Consider the following 25281-nt stretch of genomic DNA (forward strand, 5'->3'; position numbering starts at 1 on the left):
CTATTGCCCAGAAAATCCCATGGACAGAGGACCCTGGTAGGCTACAGTCCATGGGGTCGCAAAGAGTCGGACACGACTGAGCGACTTCACATTCATTCATTCATCAGTTCAGTTCAGTCATTCAGTTGTGTCCAACGCTTTGCAACCCCATGGACTGCAGTATGCCAGGCTTTCCTGTCCATCACCAACTCCTAGATCTTGTTCAAATTCATGTCCATCAAGTTGATGATGCCATCCAACCATTTCATCCACTGTCACCCCCTTCTCCTCCTGCCCTCAATCTTTCCCAGCATCAGAGTCTTTTCCAGTCAGTCAATTCTTCGCATCAGGTGGTCAAAGAACTGAAGTTTCACCTTCAGCATTAGTCCTTCCAATAAATATTCAGGACTGATTTCCTTTAGGATTGAGTGGTTGGATCTCCTTGCAGTCCAAGAGACTCTCAAGAGTCTTCTCCAACACCATAGTTCAAAAGCATCAATTCTTTGACACTCAGCTTTCTTTATAGTCCAACTCTCTCATCTATACATGACTACTGGAAAAACCATAGCTTTGACTAGATGGACCTTTGTTGACAAAGTAATGTCTCTGCTTTTTACTTTGCTGTCTAGGTTGGTCATTGCTTTTCTTCCAAGAAGTAAGTGTCTTTTCATTTCATGACTGCAGTCATCACCTGCAGTGATTTTGGAGCCCAGGAAAATAAAGTCTGTCACTGTTTCCACTGCTTCCCCATCTATTTCCCATGAAGTGATGGAACCGGATGCCATCCATGATCTTAGTTTTTTGAATGTTGAGTTTTAAGCTAACTTTTTCACCCTCCTCTTTCACTTTCATCAAGAGGCTCTTTCATTCTTCTTCACTTTCTGCCATAAAGGTGGTATCATCTGCATATCTGAGGTTATTGATATTTCCCCCAGCAATCTTGATTCTAGCTTGTGCTTCCTCTAGCCCAGCATTTCACATGATGTACTCTGTATACAATTAAATAAGCAGGGTGAAAATATACAGCCTTGACGTACTCCTTTCTCTATTTGGAACCAGTCTGTTGTTCCATGTCCGGTTCTAACTGCTGCTTCTTGACCTAATACAGATTTCTTAGTATGCAGATAAGGTGGTGTGGTATTCCCATTTCTTGAAGAATTTTCCAGTTTGTTGTGATCTACACAGTCAAAGGCTTCGGCATAGTCAATAAAGCAGAAATAGATGTTTTTCTGGAACTCTCTTGCTTTTTTGATGATCTAAAAAATGTTGGCAATTTGATCTCTGGTCCCTCTGCCTTTTCTAAATCCAGCTTGAACATCTGGAAGTTCATGGTTCATGTACGGTTAAAGCCTGGCTTGGAGAATTTTGAACATTATTTTGCTAGCATGTGAGATGAGTGTGATTGTGCAGTAGTTTGAGCATTCTTTGGCATTGCCTCTCTTTGGGATTGGAATGAAAACTGACCTTTTCCAGTCCTGTGGCCACTGCTGAGTTTTCCAAATTTGCTGGCATATTGAGTGAAACACTTTCACAGTATCATCTTTTAGGATTTGAAATAGCTCAACTGGAATTCCATCACCTCCACTAGCTTTGTTTGCAGTGATGCTTCCTACAGCCCACTTGACTTCACATTCCAGAATGTCTGGCTCTAGGTGAGTGATCACACCATCATGGTTATCTGGGTCAAAATAATCTTTTTTGTACAGTTCTTCTGTATATTCTTGCCACCTCTTCTTAATATCTTCTGCTTCTGTTAGGTCCATACCATTTCTGTCCTTTCATGGAGACACCATGAACAGTATGAAAAGGCTGTATCCTATGAACAAATCAGAGAGGAAGCTAGGATGGCATTGGTAAGATGTGGTTGCAGTTTGAATAAGATGGGTCAGGGAAGGGATCATGCATAAACTGACTTGTGAGCAGAGACCTGAAAGAAGGAAGAGAGCAAACCAAGCACATAACTGAGAAAGAAGTTTCTAGAAATAAATATCAGTAAATACAATAGTGCTGAAATGGGTGTGTGTGTTCACAGAATAGCAAGGAAGGCTGTGTAGCTGAAACAGTGAGGGGAAGAATGGGCTAAGAAGGGATCATAGAGATAACAAGAGCCAGGATAATGAGTCCTCCTGGTGCTTAGGATATAGCTGAAAGTGATGGGAAGTGCAGTATGGAGAGGGAGGTGGGGATTTAATATCTGTGATCAAGGACAGTGCATTTACCCTCTATTTCTGCTTAACAAAATAGCAGGTTAAAACCACAAATGTTTGATTTCTCAGTTTCTATAGGTCAGGAATCTGGAAGTGGTTTATCTGGGGTGAGTCTGACCCAAGATCTCTCATAGCCTGGAATCAAGCTGTCAGCTGACTGGGGGAAGCTGGGGGATTTGCTCCCAAGCCTGCTCACACAGCAGCTGGCTGAAAACTTCAACTCCTGCTAGGTAGGTCTCTCCACAGGACAGTGGGAATAGCCTCTCGGCATGGCATCTGGATTCCCCCAGAGCAAGTGATCTGAGAGAGAAAGGGGGCTGCCACACTGCCTTCTATGATCTAGGCTTGGACACACACAAGCACACCACAAACATACACAAACACACCTTCTCACCTTATTTTATTCTTTAAATGCAAGGCACCAAGTCCAGACCCCACTCACTCAATGGAAAGGGACTACGTTGTAAATACCAAGAGGAGGATATCACTGGGGCAAATCTTGGAGGCTGGGTACCACAGATGGCTTCTCAAGAAAAAAAAAAAATAATAATGATATTTGATCTGAGAGCTCAGTGATGGGAGCAGATGAGGGAGAAAGGGCTTCAAGCAGACTTTGGTTCTGTTGATTCTAACAAATCCCAGACTGGTGATGAATCTTCTGCCTCTTCTGACATTTCCCTTCTTATTCCCCCACGTTGTTTCCAATCAGGCCACTGATGTTCAGACTTGGAGTCACACGCCCCAGGGTGTTTCTGACCCTGTTCTTTACTTAGTCTGTTCTTCCACCCAGTGGACCACTGCCCTCTTCCCCACTTCCCAAAGCCCTGACCACACTTCAAGGCCTACTTGAGTCATTGCCTTCTCTCAGAAGCTTCCTCTGATGCTCTAGTCCATTCTGTCCCCTTTGTCCAATCACATAAATGCCTTGCGAACGTCATATAGAAGATATAGCTGAATAGAAATGTCTGTTCCCTTTCTGTTTGCTGCTTACATTTCCAATTCCATTGTAAACTCTCAGAGGGCAGGGGAACTTTTTTTTTTTTTTTGCCTGCTATTTCTAAAGCCTCTTGACCCAGTCAGAGTTCTGGTAGTAAAGATCGAAGTCGGTAACTTGAGGAGTGTTAATAAAAGGACTAGTTTACAAGGTTTAGAGAAAGTATCATGGGGTGGTAGAGTATCAAAAGCTAGGCTCAGCAGGGAACTGTCCATTTGGCCTGGATCTGAAGCAGGAGGGGAGAAATGGTGTCCCAAACTAGAGAGAGGAGCATAGGGAAAGAACCACTTGGCAGGAACTCTGATCTGAAGAGCCTAGCCCACAGTGACCTGACGGGGAGAGAGGTGGGGGAGTGGGGAAGATAATACACTAACTTCTTCCTCCTTCTACCCCAGCATCTCCACTGGCAGCCCCTATCAGCCAAACAATATGAAGACAAGAAATGTGGTTCCTACAGGTCACATGAGACATGGAACAGAGCAGGGAAGGGAGGGAAGAATTTCAAGAAACTAATTGGACTTCACTCTGCTTCTACTGCAGGGGCATGGGTTCAACCCCTGGTTGGAGATTTCTGCAAGCTTTGAAGTGTGGCTGAAAAAAAAAAAGAAATTTCCCTGGTTGCCTAGTGGTTAAGATTCTGGGCTTTGTCTGCTGTGGTCCAGCGTGGAGCCCAGAGAGATCCTCAGAGAAGTGAGATCCTGCAAGCCTTACAGTGAGGCCAACAAAGATAACAACATAGAGAAGAGAGTGGGAGCCCCCTGCCACAAAGCCCCAGAGCCAGGTCCAGATCTGGGCTGGCAAATACTGTCTAACCTTCTGGGGCTTTGCCTGATGACCTCCTGGAAACTGCTTGTTTCCCCACTGTCTCCTCCCAGCCACATCCCCCTTGAGAGGACATCTGCCTCATCTGTAACCCCTTTCCTCCATGCTGGCTCCCTTTCTGCCAAAAGGTGCACATCTGATCCACTGACTTTCTGATGGAAATATCCTAGGAAAGCAAACTGTATTAGTGCTGAAATAGACTTTTCCCATGTTCACAGGGTGGTAACAGTGGAAGTACCGTCCTCAACTCCCCATCCCAGAAGAGAGTAGGTGACTCCTTGACTGAGGAATCCTTTGAAAGGGGAGGAGCACTGGTCTTCATGATAATAGATCTGCTTTTCCATCTGGTCTACTTACAATGCTGGGAATTTATAAAGCCACTGTTGAAGTTTAAGCAAAACTACAATAAAGTGTCACCTCACACCAGACAGAATGGCCATCATCAAAAAGTCTTGGACATAATCACACTGCTATGTTTAAAATGGATAGCCAACAAAGACCTACTGCATAGCACATGGAACTTTGCTCAGTGTTATGTGGCAGTCTGGATAGGAGGGGAGTTTGGAGGAGAATGGATACATGTATATATGTGGCTGTACACCAAAACTAACATAACATTGTTAATTTGCGATATTCCAACACAAAACAACAAAAAAATTTTTTTAAGTCTGCTAATAATAAATACTGGAGAGTGGAGAAAAGGAACCCTCCTACACTATTCAGATCAGATCAGATCAGTCGCTTAGTTGTGTCCGACTCTTTGCAACCCCATGAACCGCAGCACGCCAGGCTTCCCTGTCCATCACCAATTCCCAGAGTTCACTCAGACTCACGTCCATCGAGTCAGTGATGCCATCTAGCCATCTCATCCTCTGTCGTCCCCTTCTCCTCCTGCCCCCAATCCCTCCCAGCATCAGAGTCTTTTCCAATGAGTTAACTCTTCGCATGAGGTGGCCAAAGTACTGGAGTTTCAGCTTTAGCATCATTCCTTCCAAAGAAATCCCAGGGCTGACCTCCTTCAGAATGGACTGGTTGGATCTCCTTGCAGTCCAAGGGACTCTCAAGAGTCTTCTCCAACACCACAGTTCAAAAGCATCAATTCTTCGGTGCTCAGCTTTCTTCACAGTCCAACTCTCACATCCATACATGACCACTGGAAAAACCATAGCCTTGACTAGACAAACCTTTGTTGGCAAAGTAATGTCTCTGCTTTTCAATATGCAATCTAGGTTGGTCATAACTTTCCTTCCAAGGAGTAAGCGTCTTTTAATTTCATGGCTGCAGTCACCATCTGCAGTGATTTTGGAGCCCAGAAAAACAAAGTCTGACACTGTTTCCACTGTTTCCCCATCTATTTCCCATGAAATGATGGGACCAGATGCCATGATCTTAGTTTTCTGAATGTTGAGCTTTAAGCCAACTTTTTCACTCTCCACTTTCACTTTCATCAAGAGGCTTTTGAGTTCCTCTTCACTTTCTGCCATAAGGATGGTGTCATCTGTATATCTGAGGTTATTGATATTTCTCTCAGCAATCTTGATTCCAGCTTGTGTTTCTTCCAGTCCAGCATTTCTCATGATGTACTCTGCATAGAAGTTAAATAAACAGGGTGACAATATACAGCCTTGACGTACTCCTTTTCCTATTTGGAACCAGTCTGTTGTTCCATGTCCAGTTCTAACTGTTGCTTCCTGACCTGCATACTAATTTCTCAAGAGGCAAATCAGGTGGTCTGGTATTCCCATCTCTTGAAGAATTTTCCACAGTTTATTGTGATCCGCACAGTCAAAGGCTTTGGCATAGTCAATAAAGCAGAAATAGATGTTTTTCTGGAACTCTCTTGCTTTTTCCATGATCCAGCAGATGTTGGCAATTTGATCTCTGGTTCCTCTGCCTTTTCTAAAACCAGCTTGAACATCTGGAAGTTCACGGTTCACATATTGCTGAAGCCTGGCTTGGAGAATTTTGAGCATTACTTTACTAGCGTGTGAGATGAGTGCAATTGTGCAGTAGTTTGAGCATTCTTTGGCATTGCCTTTCTTTGGGATTGGAATGAAAACTGACCTTTTCCAGTCCTGTGGCCACTGCTGAGTTTTCCAAATTTGCTGCCATATTGAGTGCAGCACTTTCACAGCATCATCTTTCAGGATTTGGAATAGCTCAACTGGAATTCTATCACCTCCACTAGCTTTGTTCGTAGTGATGCTTTCTAAGGCCCACTTGACTTCACATTCCAGGATGTCTGGCTCTAGGTCAGTGATCACACCATCATGATTATCTGGGTCGTGAAGATCTTTTTTGTACAGTTCTTCTGTGTATTCTTGCCATCTCTTCTTAATATCTTCTGCTTCTGTTAGGTCCATACCTTTTCTGTCCTTTATCAAGCCCATCTTTGCATTAAATGTTCCTTTAGTATCTCTAATTTTCTTGAAGAGATCTCTAGTCTTTCCCATTCTGTTGTTTTCCTCTATTTCTTTGCATTGATCAGTGAAGAAGGCTTTCTTATCTCTTCTTGCTATTCTTTGGAACTCTGCATTCAGACGTTTATATCTTTCCTTTTCTCCTTTGCTTTTTGCTTCTCTTGTTTTCGCAGCTATTTGTAAGCCCCCCCCGCCCCCGCCCCAGACAGCCATTTTGCTTTTTTGCATTTCTTTTCCATGGGGATGGTCTTGATCCCTGTCTCCTGTACAATGTCACGAACCTCATTCCATAGCTCATCAGGCACTCTGTCTATCAGATCTAGGCCTTTAAATCTATTTCTCACTTCCACTGTATAATCATAAGGGATTTGATTTAGGTCATACCTGAATGGTCTAGTGGTTTTCCCTACTTTCTTCAATTTCAGTCTGAATTTGGCAATAAGGAGTTCATGGTCTGAGCCACAGTCAGCTCTTGGTCTTGTTTTTGCTGACTGTATAGAGCTTCTCCATCTTTGGCTGCAAAGAATAGAATCAATCTGATTTCAGTGTTGACCATCTGGTGATGTCCATGTATAGAGTCTTCTTTTGTGTTGTTGGAACAAGGTGTTTGCTATGACCAGTGCATTTTCTTGGCAAAACTCTATTAGTCTTTGCCGTGCTTCATTCCGTATTCCAAGGCCAAATTTGCCTGTTACTCCAGGTGTTTCTTGATTTCCTACTTTTGCATTCCAGTCCCCTATAATGAAAAGGACATCTTTTTGGGGTGTTAGTTCTAAAAGGTCTTGTAGGTCTTCATAGAACCGTTCAACTTCAGCTTCTTCAGCGTTACTGTTGGGGCATAGACTTGGATTACTGTAATATTGAATGGTTTGCCTTGGAAATGAACAGAGATCATTCTGTCGTTGTTGAGATTGCATCCAAGTACTGCATTTTGGACTCTTCTGTTGACCATGATGGCTACTCCATTTCTTCTGAGGGATTCCTGCCTGCAGTAGTAGATATAATGGTGATCTGAGTTAAATTCACCCATTCCAGTCCATTTGAGTTCGCTGATTCCTAGAATGTCGACATTCACTCTTGCCATCTCTTGTTTGACCACTTCCAATTTGCTAGATTCCTGGACCTGACATTCCAGGTTCCTATGCAATATTGCCCTTTACAGCATCGGACCTTGCTTCTATCACCAGTCACATCCACAGCTGGGTATTGTTTTTGCTTTGGCTCCATCCCTTCATTCTTTCTGGAGTTATTTCTCCACTGATCTCCAGTAGCATATTGGGCACCTACTGACCTGGGGAGTTTCTCTTTCAGTATCCTATCATTTTGCCTTTCATACTGTTCATGGGGTTCTCAAGGCAAGAATACTGAAGTGGTTTGCCATTCCCTTCTCCAGTGGACCACATTCTGTCAGATCTCTCCACCGTGACCTGCCCATCTTGGATTGCCCCACGAGCATGGCTTAGTTTCATTGAGTTAGACAAGGCTGTGGTCCTAGTGTGATTAGATTGACTAGTTTTCTGTGAGTATGGTTTCAGTGTGTCTGCCCTCTGATGCCCTCTTACACTATTAGTGGGGATGTAAATTGGTAGAGCCACTATGGAGAATAGTATGGAGGTTCCTTAAGATTCTAAAAACAGAGCTACCATGTGATCCAACAATCCACTTCTGGGCATATATCCAGAGAAAACCATGCTTCAAAAGGATATATGCACCTTAATGTTCAGTGCAGCACTGTTTACAATAACCTCACCAGGGAAGCAACCTAAATATCCATTGACAGATGAATGGATAAAGAGGTTGTGGTACATGCATACAGTAGAATACTAGTCAGTCATTAAAAAGAAGGAAATAATGCCATTTGCAATAATATGGATGTACCTGGAAATTATCATCCTAAGTGAAGTAAGTCAGACAGAGAAAGACAAATATCAAATGATATTGGTTATCTGTGGAATCTGAAAAAAAAATGATACAAATGAACTTATTTACAAAACTGGAACAGACTTATAGACTTAGAAAACAAACTTATGGTTTCCAAAGGAGAAAGGTTGGGAAAGGATAAATTGGGAGTTTGGGATGGACATATACACACTACTATAGATATAATAGATAACCAGAAGGACCTAATGTATAGGACAGGAAATTCTGCTCAGTATTCTGTAACAACCTAAATGGGAAAAGAATTTGGAAAAGAATAGGTAGACATATATGTATGACTAAAGGCTCTTGCTTTTAATTAGGCAGCCTTGTTTCCGTTCCTAGAGTGATTGGGTTGAATCTATCAGTGGGGACTGATGTGGTGAGTAAAAGAGCCGCCAGACACAGTGGAAATGCAGCCCCCATGTGGGAGGACTTGGAAACAGCTGCTTTGGCAGGACATGGCCATTTCAGTGATCGCAGACCAAACAGAGGCCTCCAGATGCAACCCTGAGATCAGAATGTTGCCAGGATGGGTCTGCTTCCAAGAAGAATAGCTGCAGACCCCAGACTGTCTCCTGGCCACTGCAAGCAGAGAGCAACTGACAGGAGCCTAGAGACCATCTTCCCAACTGCTGGGCTTGGGTCCAAAGATAGGGCTGCTCCATGGTGTAGTTTTTACCATAGCCCACAGGGAAACCAGAAAAATGACAAGTTAGTTTTTTTTTTTTTTTATGACTAAAATAATTCAATTTAAACAGTTGTTTTAAATTTCATATTCCTGTTGATATTATTCCTTCTCTCTTTACCTGATATGGAAATGTCTTTTCTTTAACAAGAGTTGGTAATAGTAGACAGTTGTTGTTTAGTCACTAAATCATGTTCAATTCTTTGCCACCCCATGGACTATAGCCCACCAGTCTCCTTTGTCCATGGGATTTCCCTGGCAAGTATACTGGAGTGGGTTGCCATTTCTTTCTCTGAATAGTAGACAGTAGGGTTTTATAAAAACATATTACTAATGTTCTAACTTGAACCCCCACCCTGAACATGAAAAAATATTATAGATCTTTGGAATTCCCAAAGATCTATAGCTTTTTTTTCAAAGCTATGTTTTTTCCAGTAGTCGCATATGGATGTAAGAGTTGGACTATAAGGAAAGTTTAGCACCGAAGAATTGATGCTTTTGAACTATGGTGTTGGAGAAGACTCTTGAGAGTCCCTTGGACATCAAGGAGATCAAACCAGTCAATCTTAAAGGAAATCAGTCCTGAATATTTATTGGAAGGACTGATGCGCTGAAGCTGAATCTTCAATACTTTGGCTACCTGATGAACAGAACCAACTCATTGGAAAAGACCCTGATGCTGGGAAAGATTGAAGGCAGGAGGAAAAGGGGACAACAAAGGATGAGATGGTTGGATGGCATCACCGACTCAGTGGACATGAGTTTGAGCAAGCTCCAGGAGTTGGTGATGGACAGGGAAGCCTGGTATGTGATAGTCCATGGGGTCACAAAGAGTTGGACATGACTGAGCGACCGAACTGAACTGAACTGAACTTGGAATCCCCAAGACTGGGAACTCTTGATCAACTGATGAGTCCAAGTGCCCATGTTCAGTTGGGGAAGATGAGATTTTTAGACTTAAAACAGGTCCTGGAAAGCTGGTTGAAAACTCTGCCTTTAAACAGCCTTGCTGCTTTTATTTATCCTCACCATGTGGTAACTTGGCCATGGTAAGATCAGTGGTGGCCTCCTCCATGCAAGTCAGCCCCTCCAGGCAATCTGGGCAGCATAACATAAGCATTTTCACACATATAAGTCTCAGCCATTTCCCTTCCAACTCTCATTTTCCTTTGATTTTGCAGGGATTCAGATGATACCCACAACTTTTCCTCCCATTTTTAAGATCCATGTTTTACTCCCTAAGAAAAGACAAATACAAGATTTGAAGTTGAGTGGGCATGGCCATTTAACCACTAGTAACTTGTCACTGGCAAGTGATCTAGACTCTCTGATTCTCCAGTTTCCCAATAATTTACTTTCTCTCCACTAGACTAAACCCCCATGTGGGCAGGGACCATGTTGGTCATGTTTGCAATTGTATCTGCAGCATCTAACCATGTCTGGCATATACTTATCACATAGAAAATATGTAATCACTGAATCTCATTCTATAAGGGTTTCAAGGCTGCATTTCTTTATCTGTGGGATGTGGATGATAATGATGCCTCCCACATAAGATTCTAGTAATGCTTTTCAAAGTCTTTGCAAAAAGACAAAATTGCAGATACAAGGGATCATGACAGGGACATTCCAACCCAACCAGGGAATAAGATTTTCTGAGACTCGGTCTTGGGAGGTATCAGCTGAGAAGTAGAATTCATGGAAATCCAGAAAGGCCCAGGGATGGCCCTACAGAGGTTCCCAGAGTGGCTCTCCTAGAAAATAAATGAAAGGGCATGGACTGAGCACAACCTGGCTCTCTCAGACCCAAGCTGCTTTACACAGGTGTCTTTCCTATCAGGAGACACTTTCACAAAGTTGGTATTTGTGTCACACAGGGAGATTTCAAAATGCTGTTATTTGAAAACATGAATGTGTAATGTCTCCCTGGAAATCTACACCTTCTCAGTGAAAGATACAAGTGCAGTCCGAGACAGACATGTTTAATTAGTGTGCAAACTTGACATTTCCAGTGTTTGGACTAGTCAGAGGAAAAGCCAAGAGCAAACGGAGATTTTTTTCTTCATCCCCTCCCCCCTAGCTTGCTGACAGAGAATAATTTATTTGGTTGGAATAAAAATGAATGTCTTTACAATAACAATAAAGAAAAAAATCAGAAGATCCAAGGGTGGGTTTTAAATAATTGTCACTACTAAATATGAATCTCCTGCATCTTCATTCCTGCTGTCCTTGGGTCTCTGCTTGATTCAGTGGCATATCTCCTCCTCCAGTCACTTAGGTGCTGGGCCCCAGAGGCAACTTCACACTGCTCTTTTCATCATCCCCCACATCTGAGACCTGCAATTCCATTTTTAAAATATCTAACAGACCTGAGTCCTTCTTGTCTTTCTCATGTCCATGATTGATTGCAATAGCTTTCTAATGGGTCCTTTCTTCTCCCTTCTCCTTTCTCCCCACCCTAAGCCACCCCACATTTCTGCCAGAGCAAGCTTTGTAGAGCATGCCTCCATTCTCTCCCCTTTATCAAAATTGTCAGTAGTTGCTCATTTACTCAACCTTTCACATGCCAGGCACTGGGCATTGATGGTGACTGATGTTTCCTTAAGATGAAGCCCAAACCTCTAAGCTGGTATTTTGTCAGACCCTGATATGCCCTTCTTGGTTTGCCCCTTCCAGTACCCTCCTACTTTCCATTCTAGACTTGTCCACCATCTAGAATTTCCCCCACACTCGGTACATCCCATGTTCAGGTATATCTTGATTGAGAAACTTCTGTGCACAGTGTTGGACACTTATCCACTTTGTCTTTTATCACCAACACACTATTTACAATAAGGCCAGGGTTCTCATTATTTACAATAAGGCCATGGATAATGCCTTTGCTTATACAAATTCCCCAACCACAATGCCCTTATCCCCTCAAGCTCCCTTATTCTTTTTTTAAAATAAATTTCTAAATTTTCTAAAATACATATTTATATATGTATACAAAAGCTTTTCTACCATGTTTGATAAAGGCTTGAGAAAGAACAACAACAGACAGAGAAATTGAAAAATATAAACCAAATGAAATGGAAGCACTAAATATGAAATAGAAAAAGTGAAACAAACTAGATAAAAATAAAAAATCATCATATATATATAGTCCAGCTGTTTTTAAACAAAGCTGCTCATTAGAAACACATCTGGATCTTTGGAGAAGAATAGTAATACCTGGGAGAAGGAAATGGCAACCCACTCCAGTATTCTTGCCTGGAGAGTCCCACGGACAGAAGAGCCTGGCAGGCCATGGTCCATAGGGTCGCAGAGAGTTGGACATGACTGAAGTGACTAAGCACACATTCACGCAGCAATACCTGGGCATTTGTGTTATTCAAAAAATTCCAGAGTAACTCTGTTATGCTTTTAAAAAGGGATTACAAGTTTTTCTATTAAATTGTAATTTTAGTGATATAGAATTCTATTATTTTCTGTTGGCCAATCATGATACAATGGTATTAAGCAAATAATAGTTGCATAATCACAGTAGTAAAAGAAGTTTATCATGTTTTCATTATTGATAGCCAGACAAAAAATAAAAGATAATTACAATTGCAAGCCATAGTGTAAACATGATTAACCTAACAACATAAAATAATACATACAATTTGGAAAGTTAAGTAGAGTGTTGTGGTAAGAGGAAGCACATACATGTGAGTGTTCTCATCCGCACAGCCAATCTATGGCTTCGGTTGGTGTATTAAATCCATTTACATTTAAGGTAATTATAGATACATATGATCCTATTATTATTATATTATATTATATATATATATATGATCCTATTATTATTAAACAAAAGTTCATTGTTTGGGGATTATTTTGTGTAGGTCTTTTCCTTCACTTGTGTTTTCTGCCTAGAGAAGTTTCTTTAATATTTGTCATGAAGCTGGTTTGGTGGTGCTGAATTCTCTTAACTTTTGCTTGTCTGGAAAGATTTTGATTTCTCCATCAGATCTGAACAAGAGTTTTTCTGGGTAGAGTATTCTTGGTTGTAGTTTTTACCCTTTCATCACTTTAAATATATCATGCCATTCCCTTCTGGCTTGCAGAGTTTCTGTTGGAAATCAGCTGATAACCTTATGGGAGTTCCCTTGTATGATATTTGTCATTTTTCTCTTGTTGCTTTTAATTTTTTATCTTTGTATTTATGTTTTGGTATATTCCTCCTTGGGTTTATCCTGCCTGGGACTGTGTGCATTTCCTGGACTTGGTTGACTATTTCCTTTACCGTGTTATGAAAGTTTTCAGCAATTATTTCTTCAGATATTTTCTTGGGTCCTTTCTGTCTTCTTTTTCTGGGACCCTTATAATGTGAATTTTGGTGCATTTAATGTTGTCCCAGAAGCCTCTTAGGTTGTCTTCATTTTTTTTTTCATTCTTTCTTTTTTTCCCCTATATTCTGTTCTGTGACAATGATATCCACCATTCTGTCTTCCAGGTCACTTATCCATTAATCTGATATTTATTCTTTCCAGTGTATTGCTCATCTGTTTGTTCTTTAGTTCTTCTTGGTCTTTAGTAAACATTTCTTGCATCTTCTCAATCTTTGCCTCCATTCTTTTCTGAGATCCTGGATCATCTTCACTATCATTACTCTGAATTCTTTTTCTGAAAGATTGCCTATCTTCATTTGGTTGTTATTCTGGAGTTGTTGGTTTTTTTTTTTTTTAATATCCAGAGAGATGGTATTCTGGAGTTTTAACTTGCCTCTTTATCTGGGACAAAGCCCTCTGCTTTTTTCTTCCTGGTTAAATTTCTGTGATGTGGTTTTGGTTCCAGCCACCACAGGACTGTGGCTCTACTTGCTTTCTCTCTCTTCCAGCTTCCCTTATTCTTTAATGGCCAAGTTAAATGTCACACCTGATAACTCGTGACTGGTATTAATATCACCCATCTTTAAGTTAGTGCAGCACTCCCTTAAAATTCCTTTATACTACCTGTTACACTTTGCCATGTATGGCAGATATTTCTGATGGCAGAAATTGATCATTGAGGGAACATATCAACCACAACCCAATAAGGGGAAAAACACTCCAATATGTCAAAAAGAGGGAACCTTAGTGATCACAAAGGGTGTAAGAATAGATAAATCAGACAAAGGGTGGCAAGCTAGCCAAAGATTAATGATAACAAGAAGCTGCTACTACCACAAGACTGGGAGGACAGTGGAGAAGGTGGGGTTACTGGACCCTCAGTGACTCTGCAGAAGCTGGAAATGTAGCAGGTCATTCACTGAGAGCATGAGTTTCAGAGGAGATACAGTCATTAACAGGGATGTTGCTAAAGGCAGTAGAAGGGACATAGCCTGGCTCTTCTCTTCCTCTGATCATTTGACTCCATCAGTGTCATCTGACTCAACAAGTGCTGCCTTTGCGGAGCCCTGGGGGAGGTCAGCTGGCTTGAGAACCTGGGTTGCCCTGCCCTGCAGAGCAGGGCAAGGGTGGAATAGTATAGTTCCAGTCCAATACCTATTACTTCTACAAGTAGCACACTTTATTAAAACAACAGCATGATCCATTAGCTCACTTTCAATATGAAAAACCTTACATAACACTTTTAAGAAAAGGCACCCCACTCCAGTACTCTTGCCTGGAAAATCCCATGGATGGAGGAGCCTGGTGGGCTGCAGTCCATGGGGTCGCTAAGAGTCCAACACGACTGAGTGACTTCACTTTCACTTTTCACTTTCATGCATCGGAGAAGGAAATGGCAACCCACTCCAGTGTTCTTGCCTGGAAAACCCCAGGGATGGGGGAGCCTGGTGGCTGCTGTCTATGGGGTCGCACAGAGTTGGACACGACTGAAGCGACTTAGCAGCAGCAGCAGCGGCAGGTATAGCTTATTTTTCTCATTGGCCCTCTGTTACTAGCAGTTCTTCACCTAAATCCAGTCTCTTTGAGTCTGCATGGAGAGAAACCACTTTGACATTTCCAAGGCATTCCTCGCCAAGCTCGGCTCTTAGTTTCTGGGAGTGGCTTCCTTTGCCCTAGTGAGATGCAAGTTCATCATTTTCCACCACTGCTCCTGGACCTTAGAGGCTTTCATTTGCCTCCTTACATTTCCCTCCCCTGGCTCTAAGCTCTCAGGTGTCTCATGGTGGGGTGCTGGGGGCTGGGAGGAAGCACTCCTCTAGTGGCAGTAGAGTGTAAAACTGAGGCTATAGGACCTCAGGTTTGTGTTCAAATCCACCTTCCTATCCTTTCTGGTTATTAACATTAAACTCTGACTTGATCTCTTGAAAGTCACATCTTCCTCATCTGAAGCATGTTGACAATAAGTGGCTCTTGCCTCATGGGGTTATCATGAGGATTAACTAAAATGATTTACTGAGAAAACTAGGTACAGTGCCAAGACTATATATATTTAGTATCTATGAACTATTACTTTTTTTCTCTCAACAGCATCACATCATGGAAGACAATGGATAGTGTAGGTGTGGCAGTCAGCTCTGGGTCCTCAACAACTTGGTTGTTTAATCAAGTAAACAATCTTCTGGTAATCATGTTTTATGTCACTTAGTCTAGTTAAGTTCCCATTCTTTGGGATCATAGTCTTGGACTATCACATCTGGTAGACTGTGAAGTTCTCTCACAATCTAAAGATTGCCTAGTTCTCTCTCACTACATGGAGAGAAACTAAATCCCTGAGTGAGTAAATTATACTTTGTGAAGTGCCTGTGTATGGGTATATGTGTCCCTAAAGAAGAAGCAAGGAGAAAATATACAAATATCTATAAACCTATCACTCAGAGATAACTCAGTTATCATTTTTACATATGACTAGTCTCTTCTTTGTAAATGTATTACTTAAAAAGAAAAATAGAATTGCAGTGTACTCACTGTTTTTAAAGATTTATGTATTTATTTTTGGTTATGCTGTGTCTTAATTGCTGTGCCTGGACTTTCTCTAGTCGTGGTGAGTCGGGGCTACTCTTTGTTGCTATGCATGGGCTTCTCATTGTGGTAGCAATGTTGTGGAGTACTGGCTTAGTTTTCCTGCTGCATGTGAGATCTTCCCAGACCAGGAATCAAACCCATGTCCCCTGCACCAGTAGGTGGATTCCTAACCACTACCAGGGAAGCCTAATGACTATTAAAGTAATTAAAGTTATCCTTTTCCCCCCCAAGTCACACCATCTTCAACATCTTTCCGTGTCAGTATACACCTTTTTAGTGGCTGCACTGGTGCACTGTATATGTTGTGTACATTCATAGGCTTCAGTTTACTTTAGCAAATTTCACTTTTAAAGATTTCCTTCTGTGGACATTTGGGATGTTTCCAACTTTTCACCATCATAAATAATGTCTCCGAAATGCTTCTGAAGAAGACCAAACACCTCCTTTTCCCTGAGCATGTTAAACACATGGGCTAAAATGGATTTTTCATTTTAGGATTGAATTTTCAAGCAAACTTTGTGGTTTCTTTATGAGCTGCCTGCACACAGCAAAGAGTTTTCCTAGCTGCTGTTATTTTATTCCATTCTTGCAGCAAGGCCAGGAGGTCAGAGTCTGCAGGTCAACTTGCAAAGTTTCTGCGAGCAAATCTGGAGAGTAGGTTTAGGACCTGCTGACTCTTTTGGCCTTTGACCAGATGGAATCTATCCAGGTGTTCCCTTCAAGTTGTGGGTCAATGTTAGAGGTGCAGAAGCCTTCTCCATAGTACCACAAATGCCTTATTAAAAATGATGCATGATGTCCCAAGCTGGTTCTAGGATGTATGATGGCATCTTCTGCTTTTCTAAGACCTCTTTGTGTTATAGGAGACTTCTGAAATGTGATCCCTTGAACTGAGAGCATATCTGCTTCATTGACAATGCTAAAGATTTTGGCTGTGTGGATCACAAAAAAACTGTGGAAAATTCTACAAGAGATGGGAATATCAGTCCACCTTACTTGTCTCCTAAGAAGCCTGTATGCAGGACAAGAAGCAACAGTTAGAACCGGACATGAAACAACAGACTGGTTCAAAATTAGGAAAGGAGCACATCAAGGCTGTACATTGTCACCCTGTTTATTTAACTTATATCCAGAGTACATCATGAGAAATACCGGGCTGGATGACTCACAAGCTGGAATCAAGATTGCTGGGAGAAATATCAACAACCACAGATACACAGATGATACCACTTTAATGGCAGAAAGTCAAGAGGAACTGAAGAGCCTCTTGATGAGGGTGAAAGAGGAGAGTGAAAAAGCTGGCTTAAAACTTAACATTCAAAAAACTAAGATCATGGCATTCAGTCCCATCACATCATGGTAAATAGATGGGGTAAAGGGGAAATGATTACAGATTTTATTTTCTTGAGCTTGAAAATCACTTCAGACAATGACTGCAGCCATGAAATTAAAAGACGCTTGCTCCTTGCAAGAAAATCTAGGACAAACCTAGAGAGCATATTAAAAAACAGATACATCACTTTGGCAACAAAGATCAGTATAGTCAAAGCTATAGTTTTTCCAGTAGTCAAGTACAGATATGAGAGTTGGATCATAAAGAAGGCTAAATGCTGAAGAATTGAAGCTTTCAAACTATGGTGCTGGAGAAGACTTGAGAGTCCCTTGGACAGCAAGGAGATCAAACCAGTCAATCCTAAAGGAAATCAATCCTGAATATTCATTGGAAAGACTGATACTGAAGCTGAAACTCCAATACTTTGGCCACCTGGTATGAAAAGCCTACTCATTGGAAAAGAATATGGTTCTGGGAAAGACTGAAGGCAGGAGGAGAAGGGGGTGACAGGGGATGAAATGGTTGGATGGCATCTCTGACTCAGTGGACATGAGTTTGAGCAAAATCCGGGAGATGGTGAAGGACAGGAAGCCTAGTGTCCTGCAGTTCATGGGGTCTCAAAGAGTCAGACATGACTTAGTGATTAAACAACAACTCTCATGCTGATCTCTTGGATTGAGAGCAGCCCCTTGGAGAACAGATCAAACTCTGCAGATTAGAAAGAATTTAGAAGCCAGTGGCTAATAATGCTCTTTGGATGAGTCCAACAAGGTAGTGGCATTAGATATTTGTCAATTCATCTGATAAAATCCACAAATCCCAAGGAAAAGTGACATAGTAATCTGTGAATAGTCAGTACCGCTCCACTAATATTTCTTTTTGCAAAGGATCCTGTATTAGGTTTGTCCTGTATTAGTTTGCTGTGGCTGCCATAACAAAGTACCATTGACTTAAACAACAGAAACTTATTTTCTTATGATTTCAGAGGCTGAAAGTCCAAGATCAGGGTGTTGACAGAGTTGGTTTCTTCTGAGGACCATAAGGAAAGGTATAGGCTGTCTATTTGACTTATAGATGACCATCTTCTGCCTATGTCTTCACATGGTCTTGTCTCTATATGTGTGTGGGTCCAAATTCCCTCTTCTTCTCAGCACACCATTCCTATTGGATTAGGGCCCACACCAATGACATTATTTCAGTTTCGTTATCTCTTTAAAGGCCTTAACTACAAATTCAACCACATTCTGAGATACTAGGGATTAAGAGTTCAGTATATGAATTTGGGAAGGATGCAATTCAGCCCCTAACAGAGTCTAACTACATAAATTTACACAGAATGATCTAAAAAAAATTGTTGCATAGAAAAGGCAAGTTGCAGAATGATACATTCTATGTGCTATCATTTACAAAAAAATTTTGAAGCGTATATATTAATGTCATACCTTTGTTTATGAATTCATAAATAATAGAGACATGGACAGAAAGGATAAACACAAACTCTATAGCAGTTGTTCTCCCTGTGGAAGGAGAGAGAGATGGACTCATGAAGGTTTAAAAAGGTAAATTTGACTGTGTCTATAATGTATTTTAGAGCATTTATGACAAAATATCAATATTTGTTCATTCTAGGGGGTGATTGCACATATGTTAAGCAGAATATTTTGTATTCTTCTGCATTTCTTATATTTCCTATTTTAAAAGTGGAGAAAAGAGAACATTGAAGAAAGTCTTGTTCTACTTTGGTTCTCCAGTGTCTTGGGGGGGTGGGTGATAAGTTTACTCTAGTTTCTTTCTTAAGGTTGGTAGAATATATGACCCTCAAGTGTGTGAATACTTCATGAAAAAGGCTCTTATCATTAAGGGTCTAGTCCCTCAAAACATGACTGCATAGGCCTCTAAAATAGAACTGTAGAAATCAACAGGATGGAGCCTGACCCCTTTGCAGCCTCCATACAGAAAGATGGCTAAGAGCTCTTCACAGCCTTTTTACTTTCCCAATATAACTTCCTCTTCCTTCCATCTCAAGCCCTCCGAACCCCCACCTCCTTCCTCTCCTCCATGTATACCAAGTGCCTGTGAAGTGTTTACCAGCCTCAGGTGGGAAGAAGGCTCGCTGCCCCAAAGATTTCAGAAGGGAGCAGTGGAATAGCCTGCATCCAGGGAGCTGCCAGGGAGGATGACTTCCCAGTTCTGTGAAAGGGAAAAAGTCATCATACCTAACATGCTTAGGTAAACATTTGGGAAATACAAAATTTTGTAAGTACTGTCTTTTCTCCATGTTCTCTGTTTTTGTATTTCTGGGTCATGCTGAGTTCAAGGGAAATTTTGTGTGGTAGCCTAGTGATGAGGAGCTTCTGAATAAAGAGTGGCTTTGGGGGGTGGGGGCTGGGGAGAGGTTCTGGGTTGCTCGATTTGGAGATGGCCATATTTTGACATTTGTAGCCATAGTGTTAAAATGTATAGTGTCCCAAAGAACCAATCCTTCCTTGGTCCCAGCTGCCACAACCTCACCCAAGCTCTGAGGGGTCCTGCAATGCAACTCAGCCACCAGCCTCATCCCTTTAGAAAGCCAGTGAAATCTTTGTGCTTCTTCCATGACTAGAGTCAAGAAGGCTTGAGAAATGCTAAGGGCAAACCTCTCATTGCTTATATAATTCCCTCTACTCGTCCAGGCTACAAACTGTGAGGAACTATGTTGTTTCATCTCCACACTGAACATGAAGCTTTTTCTTAGGGGGCCTGCAGTATTTCCAGACTGAATCCATAGAAATAAAAAACAAGTTATCCAGTTCAAAAATTTTCTCTAACATGGTGAGGAATGAAGATCAGAGTCTGAGTTAGCTAGGCCTATCTATTGGTTGATAAATAAGGCAACGCTTGAAATTTAGAATATGTGTTTCCTCTTGACAACTATGGTCTTTAAAATGTTATCTTTCAGACTCAAAGCTAACCAGGAAAATAAGAAGTACAGGAAATGAATATGCATCAGAAACTACTATTGCTATAATGCATACAAGAACATCTTGGAGAGTAGGGACTCAGCACAATCTAAGTGAAGAGCCAGTGGTCCCATCAATGCTTGTTAAACTGAAGGAAAAAAAAAAATAAAGGATATTCCACTCCACCTCACTCACCTCCTGCCCTCTGCCATACCAGTGTCACTAGAAGTATACCAGATGGCTGAAGTATCAGTCGTAAACTCTACCTTATTGTCTACTCAAGTCTAAATAAATTATCCTGGGTTGTTTCCTCTATGCCTCTCCTTCATTCACCTAATAGAAATTTGTCCAAGTGCTTTAAAATGTCACACCTGAAGTTAGCTCAGCTTGAAAAGTTTAAAAATAGTCAACTCAAGGAACAAAGGTGTTTACCAGAAACACACACTGTTAACAGTTCCTCCTAGACACATTTCAAGTTCCCACAGGGTGGCAGAGTTTATATATGAACAGGGACCCTCCCACTTCCTTCTCCTGCTCTCTGCCAGTCTTCAATATCAAAAATCCTTTCTTCTTGGGCAAGTCAGTTATGCTCCAGTCCTAGGAAGATGAGCACAAGATAAGTTTCTCTTCTTGCATCTGAATCCTTGACTCTTTGTCAAAATCTGATTGCTTCCATCTCTTTCATTATTGATGATATAAAAAACTACAAGTTTTGTCCTAACACCTATCATGCTGTATTACAATCTTTGATTGTTTTGCTTATAGATAGGCAGTGTAGTAATTAAAAGCAAAGGCTTTGGAACAGGATTGCTTGAGTTCAGACTCCTGGCTCTGATACTTGCTGCTGCTGCTGCTGCTGCTGCTGCATCGCTTCAGTCATGTCTGACTCTGTGCGACCCCATAGACGGCAGCCCACCAGGCTCCCCCGTCCCTGGGATTCTCCAGGCAGGAACACTGGAGTGGGTTGCCATTTCCTTCTCCAATGGATGAAAGTGAAAAGTGAAGGTGAAGTCACTCAGTTGTGTCAAACTCTTCATGACCCCATGGACTGTGACCTACCAGGCTCCTCCACCCATGGGATTTTCCAGGCAAGAGTACTGGAATGGGGTGCCATCACCTTCTCCACTGATACTTGCTAGGTGTGTGAATTGAGGCAAGAAATTAAACTCTCTTTTTCCTGGTTGCCTCATCTATGCTGCTGCTGCTGCTAAGTCACTTCAGTCATGTCCAACTCAGTGCGACCCCATAGATGGCAGCCCACCAGGCTCCCCCATCCCTGGGATTCTCCAGGCAAGAACACTGGAGTGGGTTGCCATTTCCTTCTCCAATGCATGAAAGTGAAAAGTGAAAGTGAAGTCACTCAGTCGTGTCCAACCCTCAGCGACCCCATGGACTGCAGCCTTCCAGGCTCCTCCATCCATGGGATTTTTCCAGGCAAGAGTACTGGAGTGGGGTGCCATTGCCTTCTCCATGCCTCATCTATAGAATAGGAATAATAAGAGTTCTTTCCCATAGGGTTGTGATAAGAAGTAAATGAATTAATATATGTTATCCCTTGGAATAGTACTTGATAGGCAGCACACTTTATATAAGTGTTTACTAATACTAATATTTATCTGGATCCTTTTCCTAATTGCAAGTACTCTAATGGGTTGATGACTTCAGAACCATGGACAGGGCCTGACACAGACTAAAAAGCTTTGTTATAATTTTTGAAGCCCTTTAAAAAAAAATACTTAATTCATTTATCTGACTGTGTCAGGTTTTAGTTGCACCACATGGGGATCCTCGTTGCATCATGCAAGATCTTTCATTGCAGCATATCAACACTAGTTGTTGCACACAGGCTCAGAGCGTGCAGTCTCAGTTGCTCTGCAGCTTGTGGGATTTTAGTTCTCTGGCTAGGATCGAACCCACATCCTACGCATTTCAAGATGGATCCTTAACTACTGGACCACCAGGGAAGTCCCGAAACCCTTTACAATGACATGTTTAGCATAAATAGGTTTTGGGTAAACAATTGAAAGAGCACAGTTTCACCTTTTCGGGGTCATCTCTGCACCCAGCACTCCTACCATCTGTCCTCAAGTGCACTTACTTTCTGCTCACCCTTTCTCTGACTATTCCCAGTACCAGTCATATGAACCAAATCCTGGTCATCATTTTGGATTTATCTGGAATGGTGGTATGCGACAGGGCATGGAGGGGCATTTTCACAGCCTGGAGATGCTGATGTTTATGTATGCTCAGAAGTCTCCATCTCATGAGACCTTCCTAGGCAATCCAATCTAAATGACAACATTTCTTACTCCTCTTCCATGCTTTAATCTTTCTCCTTAGCATTTATTGCTATTTAACATGTTATTTTTTTAAATTTTACTTGCATACCTTTCTTATGATCTGCCTTTGCCACTGGAATGTAAAGTCCATGAGGGGAGCCATATTTATCTTTTATTTACCTCTGTATCCTTAGATTCTAGAGCAGTGCCTGATACATAATAGGGTTTGATAAATATTTTTGAATGATTACATACACACCTGCTTTTAGTAACATAATTAATACAAGGCAAATTGGAAGTGGTCAAACAAGAGATGGCAAGAGTGAACATCGACATTTTAGGAATGAATCTGAGAACTAAAATGAACTGGAATGGATGAATTTAACTCAGATGGCCATTATATCATGGTACATCATGAGTACATCATGAGAAACGCTGGTCTGGATGAAACACAAGCTGGAATCAAGCTTGCCTGGGGAAATATCAATATGCAGATATGCATATGACACCACCTTTATGGCAGAAAGCGAAGAAGAACTGAAGAACCTCTTGAAAGTGAAAGAGGAGAGTGAAAAAGTTCACTTAAAACTCAACATTCAGAAAACTAAGATCATTGCATCTGGTCCCATCAATTCATGCAAATAGATGGGGAAACAGTGAAAACAGTGACTGACTTTATTTTGGGGGGGCTCCAAAATCACTGCAGATGGTGACTGCAGTCATAAAATGAAAAGACGCTTGCTCCTTGGAAGAAAAGCTTTGGCCAACCTAGACAGCATATTAAAAAGCAGAGACATTACTTTGCCAACAAAGGTCCAACTAGTCAAAGCTACTGTTTTCCCAGTAGTCATGTATGCATGTGAGAGTTGGGCTATAAAGAAAGCTGAGCATCGAAGAACTGATGCTTTCGAACCATAGTGCTGGAGAAAACTCTTGAGAGTCCCTTGGGCTACAAGGGGATCCAACCAAGCCATCCTAAAGGAAATCAGTCCTGAATACTCACTGGAAGGACTGATGCTAAAGCTGAAATTCGAATACTTTGGCCACGTGATGCGAAGAACTGACTCCTTGGAAAACACTCTGATGGTGGGAAAGATTCAAAGCAGGGTGAGAAGCGGACAACAGGGGATGAGATCGTTGGATGGCCTCATCAACGCGATGGATATGAGTTTGAGTAAGCTCTGGGAGTTGATGATGGACAGGGAAGACTGACGTGCTGCAGTCCATGGGGTCGCAAAGAGTCGGACACAGCTGAGCGACTGAAATGAACTGAACTGAATTCATACAAACCTCCTGAGCTAGAGATATAATTTTGTCTTTATGCATACACCTAGTTAACTGCCCTCCTCCAAGTCATAGCGTGCAACCTTAAAGTAGATCAAGACTGCCAACATGTTGTCATCGGGATAACAGAGAGATGATCTTAGTAAGGTCTAAAAGCAGGAGGAAAACATTCACTTGACATTTAACAGTCCATTGAAACAGCAACCTGATGCAGAGAATCAGTGCATTTCCAGCAGCTGCCTGCTTCCTTGCCAGTAAATGTTTTCCTTGGTTCTGTGTTCAGACGTGACCCTACAATAGAACATGGCAGACTCTGAGGGAAACATTAGCTTTCAAGTCCAGGGCCACCCACACCTCTATGACGACATGTAAGGAGAGACACTGTGAGACTCTAACTGGCTGGCATACAGGAACTCTTGTTTGTTAAGTCCCTACTATGTTTCAGGTGCTCTACCAGGGATCTTATAAAAATGATACCACTTAATCCTCAAATACTCCATGGAGTAATAAGCATCCTGAGTACCAATTCATAAGTAAGAAAACAGTAAAAAAAATTTTTTAAAAGAAAGAAAGAAAACAGTGATTCAGGCACATTAAGTTACTTGTCAAGGCCCCAGAGCAGGTCAGTTACAAAGCCAGGGTTTTAATTCAAGCCCAAGGCTTTTCTACTACATCACATTTTCCTCCTCTGAGTGTGAGGTACTGTGGCTGCCTGTTCTCATGGGGCCAAGGATCAGGTTAATCACTTCTACTCACAATACACTGGTCACAAGTAGTCCACAGACTATACCCAATCAAAAGGGACTCATGAAGTCAAATAATACCATGTTCCAGAAACAGGGAAAAATCAAAATATTTTGCAAAAAGCATTGATGACTGCATCAGTTTCTAAAGCACTAGCAGCTCAGCAAAATCTGAGGTGTGGACTGTGCCCTTCATGGCTGAGAATGGATTTCCCACTGATTTGTTCAAAGCAAATAAAGAGTAGACATAGTTCCTGCGCTCAGGCATCTGTGGACTTTCCACCTACTAAATGTGTTTGAATTGAAACAAATATATTTTAATTTTATAACAGGGATTTAGGCTCAGTCAACACTTCCATGGATGGATTATTACAATCAAGCACAGCCTGAGCTACAAGCTAACAAAAAGCCGTGCTTCATATCAGAAGGGTGAGCCTTGACCTATCCATTGGTCTTCCCAGACATCTTCATTTACTAGTAATACCACTCTCCAAAAATGGACAGACAAGGAGCTTGGAGTGGTTATGAATTTTCCTGTGTTTGATTAAAACCCCATTTTCAGTGCTGAGGTCAAGAGAGTCCCTGCTGCAGCCTTTGAAGCAATAACCGGCTGCCTACAATGAATGACAGCAATCTGGCTTGAGGCCGAGGGATGGCGGCCATGTGGGATGAGGTCACAATGATCCAGCCTCTTATGTAACAATTCCGCAGTCACTGAAAACCTGCTTTGTGTATTAA

This window comes from Bos grunniens, chromosome 18 (assembly GCF_055505025.1).
Source record: "Bos grunniens cultivar Pamir isolate PY7600 chromosome 18, Bosgru_T2T1.0, whole genome shotgun sequence".
Lineage (NCBI taxonomy): Eukaryota > Metazoa > Chordata > Mammalia > Artiodactyla > Bovidae > Bos > Bos grunniens.